Source organism: Giraffa tippelskirchi, chromosome 3, assembly GCF_054371585.1.
Source record: "Giraffa tippelskirchi isolate mGirTip1 chromosome 3, T2T-mGirTip1v1.2.pri, whole genome shotgun sequence".
In the NCBI taxonomy this organism is placed as follows: Eukaryota; Metazoa; Chordata; class Mammalia; order Artiodactyla; family Giraffidae; genus Giraffa; species Giraffa tippelskirchi.
The window spans coordinates 108590758-108599878 of NC_137277.1; positions in this window are offsets into that span (position 1 = coordinate 108590758).

Consider the following 9121-nt stretch of genomic DNA (forward strand, 5'->3'; position numbering starts at 1 on the left):
TGAGGCCCAGAAGCAATCTGCAACATTTCCCAGAAGTTGTAGACCATGAGGGTCAATGCCCACTCAAGACCCTGGGCTCATTTTTCCTGCCCCGGACACTGCTCCCTGGACAGCCTGGTGTGGTAGAGACAAGGGAGAGCAAAGAAGCACGTGGAGGACAGACAAGGATTTTACTGTGCCGAGTGCCTGCTCCCGGGCAGCCCTCTGGCTGCATGTTCCTGTGAGGCTGCCAGCCCTAGGAATTGTGTGTGACTCACAGATACCCTCAAGGTTAGACTTTTGGGCACTGTGGTTATAAATTAGTACAAATGGTTTCCTGGCGCTGGATCCAAGAGCCCTGGCCCTATGTCAGTTGCGGGAACACATCTCAGCTAATGGGGATGAGAGGTAAAGGGCCAGGGTTCCCGTGCCAAGGACAGAGGCTCACTATCGGGAACACTGGCAGCCTGGCTAGGGCAGGGATGGGGGCCATGCATGGAAGAGGGGCCTGGCAGAGGTCCAGCGGCTGAGGTATCCCAGCCAGCAGCCATCTGTGTACACACACACTTTCATCAGCGGAGTGAGGAGCACCAGCCTCTGTGTGAACATCACCTGAAATCCTGAGTCACATCCTCTGGTGAACTGGGGTGGGGCCCCTTAATAGTGAGTTATCTTAATATGGAAAAGAGAATGTGCTATGTACTCCAGAAGAGAGACTATCCTGAAAAAGGGAATGACCTTCTCGTTCCCAATGGTACAAGCAACCCAATTCAGTTCAGTCCAGTGGGTAATATTTTGGTGACTAATATGTGCCAAGTGCTGCTGCAGAAGGCACCTGAGTTACCCCCTGCCCTTACGTAGCTTAGAGACAGATGAGATCACTGTGTAATGAATTCAAGGTCAAGCACTGTAAAAGAGAAGTCTGCCTCATCAGAAGAGAAGGCTTCCTGGTGGAAACGCAAATGTCAGCAACCTAAGAGGAGGGTATGGGTAGAAGAGTGTTTCTAGCTGAGGGACTTGAGTACACAAAGTCCCAGAGGCAAGAAAGTGCCTGGCCCGGCACGGATTCAACACATTCATCTCTGATATGTGGATTTGTTAGTCACACTAGTGCCAAGTGTGTTTTGGCCATGATCCTACCATCCTGACCGGCCCCACAGGTTACAAAGGCAACAAGCTAGGCAATAGCTCCCACTCATTTATTCACATAGATTCATGGGGCATCGACAATGTATCAAGCGCAGGACTTTGTTGTTAGAAGGCAGCAACAGTCAGAGAGCCCAAGGGATGTCAGGATAGTAGATGCAGAATGAAGAAGAGAATGGAGAACTGTGGGAAGGACAGGAATTGGGGGAGAGGGTATTCACTTCTGAGTTCGTGTCATCCTTTCTCAAGAGTATGAGTGGAAAGTAAAAGGCCCCTGGCACACAACCCTGAGAGTCTGAAAGAGAAGGAAGGTCACAGACCCTCTTTCTTCCTTGTTTGCCACATGTCACCACTTATCACCACTTACCAGTCCTGGAAGTTCTAATTCCATATGGTCTCATGTCTTGGTTCCATTTCCCACTGCCAGCTTGGGGTTCCTAGATTTAAAACCAGAGCCTCCTTGTTAAAAAGAGTAGAGTTTATTAAGACACAAGAATTGGAAAAGTCTGAAAAGTATAACAACCTTGGCCCTGACGACAGACTGGTTACTGTGCTCACTGGCCAGCATTGAAGGATGGATGGTCAGTGTGATGAGACGGATGATGTCTGGCCATTAGCTATATTGAGGTGCACTGGAGGAGCAGGGAATAGGCAGCCCCTTGGAGGTATATGCATGAGCAAGGAGAGGGAGTAAAGGTCAGGGTATCCATTGGTGTTATGGAAAAGACAAGCAATAGATTCCTGAAGAAATCATGGTTTTTCAGGTAATTTACAAGAGCAACAAAAACTATGCCTAGGGGTAAGGCTAACAACAAATATGCAAAACTATGGGTAAATTCCATTCAATACTGATCCAAGCAAACTGCCTATATAGTTTTTCTTAGAATCTAGGAAATTAATTCTAAAATTCATATGGATGATATCTCTTATATGTGGAATCTAAAAAAAATGATACAGTTCAGTTCAGTTCAGTTGCTCAGTCGTGTCCGACTCTTCGCGACCCCATGAATTGCAGCACGCCAGGCATCTCTGTCCATCACCAACTCCTGGAGTCTACCCAAACCCATGTCCATCGCGTCAGTGATGCCATCCAACCATCTCATCCTCTGTAGTCTCCTTCTCCTCCTGCCACCAATCCTACCCAGCATTAGGGTCTTTTCCAATGAGTCAACCCTTCGCATGAGGTGCCCAAAGTATTGGAGTTTCAGCTTCAACATCACACCTTCCAATGAACACCCAGGATTGATCTCTTTTAGGATGGATTGATTGGATCTCCTTGAAGTCCAAGGGACTCTCAAGAGTCTTCTCCAACACCACAGTTCAAAAGCATCAATTCTGTGGCGCTCAGCTTTCTTCACCGTCCAACTCTCACATCCATACATGACCACTGGAAAAACCATAGCCTTGACTAGACGGACTTTTGTTGGCAAAGTAATGTCTCTGCTTTTAAATGTGCTATCTAGGTTGGCCATAACCTTCCTTCCAAGGAGTAAGCGTCTTTTAATTTCATGGCTGCAGTCACCATCAGCAGTGATTCTGGAGCCCAAAAAAATAAAGTCTGACACTGTTTCCACTGTTTCCCCATCTATTTCCCATGAAGTGATGGGACCAGATGCCATGATCTTAGTTTTCTGAACGTTGAGCTTTAAGCCAACTTTTTCACTCTCCTCCTTCACCTTCATCAAGAGGCTCTTTAGTTCTTCACTCTCTGCCATAAGGGTGGTGTCATCCACATATCTGAGGTTATTGATATTTCTCCCAGCAATCTTGATTCCAGCTTGTGTCTCTTCCAGCCCAGCGTTTCTCATGATGTACTCTGCATATACATCAGAGGGGGCGGCGGCCGACAGGGGCTAGGCCGGGCCGGGAGCCGGGGGCGGCGGCCGACAGGGCCTAGGCCGGGCCAGGGGCTGGGGCCGGCGGCAAAAAAAAAAAAAAATGATACAAATGAACTTATTTACAAAACACTGCCTCACTGACCTAGAAAACAAATATGTTTACCAGGGGGAGGGATGGGGGAGAAGGATAGTTAGGGAGTTTGGGATTGACATGTATACACTGCTATATTTAAAATAGATAACCAACCAAGGACCTACTATATAGCACAGGGAACTCTGTTCAATACTCTATAATAAATGGAAAAAGAATATGAAAAAGAATAGATACATCTATAACTGAATCACTTTGCTGTACTCCTGAAACTAACACAACACTGTTAATCAACTATACTCCAATATAAAATAAAATTATTTGAAAATCACATGAAAAGAAAAGTTGCAAGAATAATCAAAGTTAGTTAGAAAGCAGCATCTTTAAATTACTAGATATTAAGAATTACTAAAACTATAGTAATTAAAACAAAGGTGGGAACAGGTGGTTAATATTATGTGTTCTAACAATGATGAAATAAGAAAACTAACAAAACTGGGAGAGAAAACTGGAATAATGACAATATCTTGTGAAATAGCTGACAATCAAAGGATATCATTTATGGTGTAATATAAGCTAGCTTAAGGGCTTTTAGCATACAAAGGGAAAACAAAGAAAGTTATTATTGACTAAAATTGAATGTTGCAGAAGAGAGGGGCAGTAGGCAAAGGAAGACACAAGCTAACGGAATTGTTATTCATAGCAGGGAACCAATAGGTTTAAACAACCAACGAGTAGTTTAAAGAAAGAAGGAACTAAGAATATTAATTATACAAAAATCAACATGTAAAAGTAAACCACTAAAACAAAACAAAACAAAAAGAAGCCTTCCTAAACACAAAGAAGGCTGCAACAAGAAAAATGAACAAAGAAAGCCAATCACATAATGAAATGCATGCAAACACACAAATATTGAACATAAAATACGAAAGAAACTGAGACAAAACATCTCTTTTATATAAAAGCATGTAAATGAGCTTAAATGATCTATTAAAAGCAATACAGGACTTTTGTGGCAATCCAGTGGTCATGTACTCTCATTGCAGGGAGCGTGGGTTCAATCCCTGGTCAGGGAACTAAGATACCACATGTTGCACTGCATAGCCAAATGCTGTGTTGAGGGATGAACCAAAAACAATTTTAATGATAGAGATTACAAGTAAAGTGACTGGTAACACTGTATCTGCTAGGTACCAGTGAAAATGGTAGAGCTCCAAGGACCCATCTCACTACAGCAACAGCAAAAAAAATTAAGCAAAAATTTTTAGAGCCAACTTTATCAACTCTGGAAAACAAGAGGTGAGGGAACCCTATATCAAGGAAAAGGTAGCCTAAACATGGTAGAAAAGCTTTATGGTATTTTTATGTGCCCTTGTCCCACCAACCCCTGTGGCATATCAATAGTCTGGAAGATCGTGGTCCACATTCCCAAGGTAGGACTCTGGTTCCAAAAGGAGCAAAACAACCCTTATTCGCAAGAATTATGTTTCTCTATCCTAACCTCTCCAGGAGTTATGTTAAGGACTGATGCAGATGTTCCGTTTTTGTTTTGCCTAACCTGGAACTCGCTCAGGGTAACAAAGTGGTGGACATTCCTTGAAAATATTGCCAAGAAAATCGTCTGCAGTTACTTGGGGCAAAAGATTACAACTAAACCATAAAGTATTCTTTGCAGCCAAAGATGGAGAGGCTCTATACAGTCAGCAAAAACAAGATCAGGAGCAGACTGTGGCTCAGATCATGAATTCCTTATTGCCAAATTCAGATTTAAATTGAAGAAAGTAGGGAAAACCACTAGTCAACTCAGGTATGACCTAAATCAAATCCCTTATGATTATACAGTGGAAGTGACAAATAGATTTAAGGGACTAGATCTGATAGACAGAGTGCCTGATGAACTATGGACAGAGGTTCGTGACATTGTACAGGAGACAGGGATCAAGACCATCCCAATGGAAAAGAAATGCAAAAAAACAAAATGGCTGTCTGAGGAGGTCTTACAAATAGCTGGGAAAAGAAGGGAAGTGAAAAGCAAAAGAGAAAAGGAAAGATATTCCCATCTGAATGCAGAGTTCCAAAGAACAGCAAGGTGAGATAAGACAGCCTTCCTCAGCGATCAATGCAAAGACATAGAGGAAAACAATAGAATGGGAAAGACTAGAGATCTCTTCAAGAAAATTAGAGATACCAAGGGAATATTTCATGCAAAGATGGGCTCGATAAAGGACAGAAATGGCATGGACCTAACAGAAGCAGAAGATATTAAGAAGAGGTGGCAAGAATACACAGAAGAACTATACAAAAAAGATCTTCACGACACAGATAATCACGATGGTGTGATCACTCACCTAGAGCCAGACATCCTGGAATGTGAAGTCAAGTGGGCCTTAGAAAGCATCACTACGAACAAAGCTAGTGGAGGTGATGGAATTCCAGTTGAGCTATTTCAAGTCCTCAAAGGTGACGCTGTGAAAGTGCTGCACTCGATATGCCAGCAAATCTGGAAAACTCAGCAGTGGCCACAGGAATGGAAAAGGTCAGTTTTCATTCCAATCCCTAAGAAAGGCAATGCCAAAGAATGCTCAAACTACCACACAATTGCATTCATCTCACACGCTAGTAAAGTAATGCTCATTCTCCAAGCCAGGCTTCAGCAATATGTGAACCGTGAACTTCCAGATGTTCAAGCTGGTTTTAGAAAACGCAGAGGAACCAGAGATCAAATTGCCAACATCTGCTGGATGATCAAACAAGAAAGAGAGCTCTAGAAAAAGATCTATTTCTGCTTTATTGACTATGCCAAAGCCTTTGACTGTGTGGATCACAAAAAACTGTGGAAAATTCAGAAAGAGGTGGGAATACCAGACCATCTGAGCCGTCTCTTGAGAAACCTGTATGCAGGTCAGGAAGCAACAGTTAGAACTGGACATGGAACAACAGACTGGTTCCAAATAGGAAAAGGAGTACATCAAGGCTGTATATTGTCACCCTGCTTATTTAACTTATATGCAGAGTACAGCATGAGAAATGCTGGGCTGGAAGAAACACAAGCTGGAATCAAGATTGCCGCGAGAAATATCAATAACCTCAGATATGCAGATGACACCACCTTTATGGCAGAAAGTGAAGAAGAACTAAAGAGCCTCTTGATGAAAGTGAAAGAGGAGAGTGAAAAAGTTGGCTTAAAGCTCAACGTTCAGAAAACTAAGATCATGGCATCTGGTCCTATCACTTCCTGGGAAGTAGATGGGGAAACAGTGGAAACAGTGTCAGACTTTATTTTCTTGGGCTCCAAAATCACTGCTGATGGTGATTGCAACCATGAAATTAAAAGATGCTTACTCCTTCGAAGGAAGGTTATGGCCAACCTAGATGGCATATTTAAAAGCAGAGACATTACTTTGCCAACAAAGGTCCGTCTAGACAAGGCTATGGTTTTTCCAGTGGTCATGTATGGATGTGAGAGTTGGATGGTGAAGAAAGCTCTGTGCCCAAGAATTGATGCTTTTGAACTGTGGTGTTGGAGAAGACTCTTGAGAGTCCCTTGGACTGCAAGGAGATCCAACCAGTCCATCCTAAAGGAGATCAGTCCTGGTTGTTCATTGGAAGGACTGATGTTGAAGCTGAAACTCCAGGACTTTGGCCACCTCATGCGAAGGGCTGACTCATTGGAAAAGACCCTAATGCTGGGAAGGATTAGGGGCAGGAGGAGAAAGGGACGACAGAGGATGAGATTTCTGGATGGCATCACCGACTCGATGGACATGGGTTTGGGTAAACTCTGGGAGTTGGTGATGGACAGGGAGGCCTTGCGTGCTGCGATTCATGGGGTCGCAAAGAGTCAGACACGACTGAGCGACTGAACTGAACTGAAAGCATAAAGGGCCCAAAGCTTGGGTGGAAAAGCTTGGGAGAGAGGTTTGGGAAATCAGGGAATTCAAAGGGGCTCCTCCATACAGGGAAAATTTAGAATGCCACAAGCATGCGCAGGGCAGAATAGATGCACAGAAAACACCTAAGAAGACCTTCAGCTTTCTCCTCTGGCTGATCTCCAGGCTGACTAAAGAGGAAGTGAAGGCTAAAGAAGTGTGATAAATAGCCTAGAGATTGAAGGAGTGCTCCAACACAAAGTAATTTGCAAAGATTGGGAAATATTTGTGTTTTTAAATTTTTTTTTCTCTATTCTCTCTTTTTCAAACTTCCCCCATCCTTCACCAGGGAAGGGGATAACTAAAGAAAATCTTTATTAAAATCCTAGCTGAACTCATAAAAAACAGACACCAGGGACTATACATGACAAAGAATACTGACTTTATAAATATAGTTTAAGAAAGTCACTGAACAAACAGGTACAGCTGAAAACAAGCAAGAAAAATAAACCTGAGGCGAGGGAAAACTGTGACTTCCAGAGTTACCACATTATAATATTCAAAATGTTCAGACTGCAACAAAAATGATGAAGCATGTAAAGGGACAAGAAAATATTATTCATTCCCAGAAGAAATTAACACAAACTACCCCTGAAGAGGCACAGACACTGGACTTACTAGACAAAGAAGCAGGGCAAAGGCTAACAAAGAGTTTTGTCAAGAGAACATGCTGGTCATAGCAAACACCCTTTGCCAACAACACAATAGACGACTCTACACGTGGACATCACCAGAGAGTTAGTACTGAAATGACTGATTATATTTTTTGCAGCTGAAGATGGAGAAGCTCCATACAATCAGCAAAAACATGACAAGGAGCTGACTGTGGCTCAGATCATGAACTCCTTATTGCAAAATTTAGGCTTAAATTGAAGAAAGTAGGGAAAACCACTACTTTTTGGTCATTCAGTTCATACAGTTTAGTCGCTCAGTTGTGTCTGACTCTTTGCGACCCCATGGACTGCAGCATGCCAGGCCTCCCTGTCCATCATCAACTCCCAGATTTTACCCAAACTCATGTCCATTGAGTCAGTGATGCCATCCAACCATCTCATCCTCTGTCATCCCCTTCTCCTCCCACCTTCAATCTTTCCCAGCATCAGGGTCTTTTCCAATGAGTCAGTTCTTCACATCAGGTGGCCAAAGTCCTGGAGTTTCAGCTTCAACATCAGTCCTTCCAATGAACACCCAGTACTGATCTCCTTTAGGATGGACCAGTTGGATCTCCTTGCAGTCCAAGGGACTCTCAAGAGTCTTCTCCAACACCACAATTCAAAAGCATCAATTATTCGGCACTCAGCTTTCTTTATAGTCCAACTTTCACATCCATACATGACTACCGGAAAAACCATAGTCTTGACTAGATGGACCTTTGTTGATAAAGTAATGTCTCTGCTTTTTAATATGCTGTCTAGGTTGGTCATAACTTTCTTTCCATTCAGGTATGACCTAAATAAAATCCCTTATGATTATACAGTGGGGGTGACAAATAGATTCAAGGGATTAGATCTGGTAGACAGAGTGCCTGAAGAACTGTGGATGGAAATCAGTAACCCTGTACGGGGGTTGTGACCAAAATCATTCCAAAGAAAAACAAATGCAAGAAGGCAAAGTGGCTGTCTAAGGAGGCTTTAGAAATAGCCAAGGAAAGAAGAGAATTGAAAGACAAGAGAGAAAGGGAAAGATATACCCAACTGAATGCAGAGCTCCAAAAAATAGCAAGGAGAGATAAGACCTTCTCAAATGAACAAAGAAATAGAGGAAAACAATAGAATGGAAAAGATTAGAGATCTCTTTAAGAAAATTAGAGATACCAAGGGAACATTTCATGCAAAGATGGGCAGGATAAAGGACAGAAATGGTAAGGACCTAACAGAAGCAGAAGAGATTAAGAAGAGGCAAGAATACACAGAAGAACTATACAAAAAAAGGTCTTAATGACCCAGATAACCATGATGGTGTGCTCATTCACCTAAGAGCAAGGCGTCCTGGACTGTGAAGTGAAGTGAGCCTTAGGAAGCATTACTACAAACAAAGCTAGCGAAGGTGACAGAATTCCAGATGAGCTATTTAAAAATCCTAAAAGATGATGCTGTTAAAGTGTTGCACTCTATGTCAGCAAATTTGGAAAACTCAGC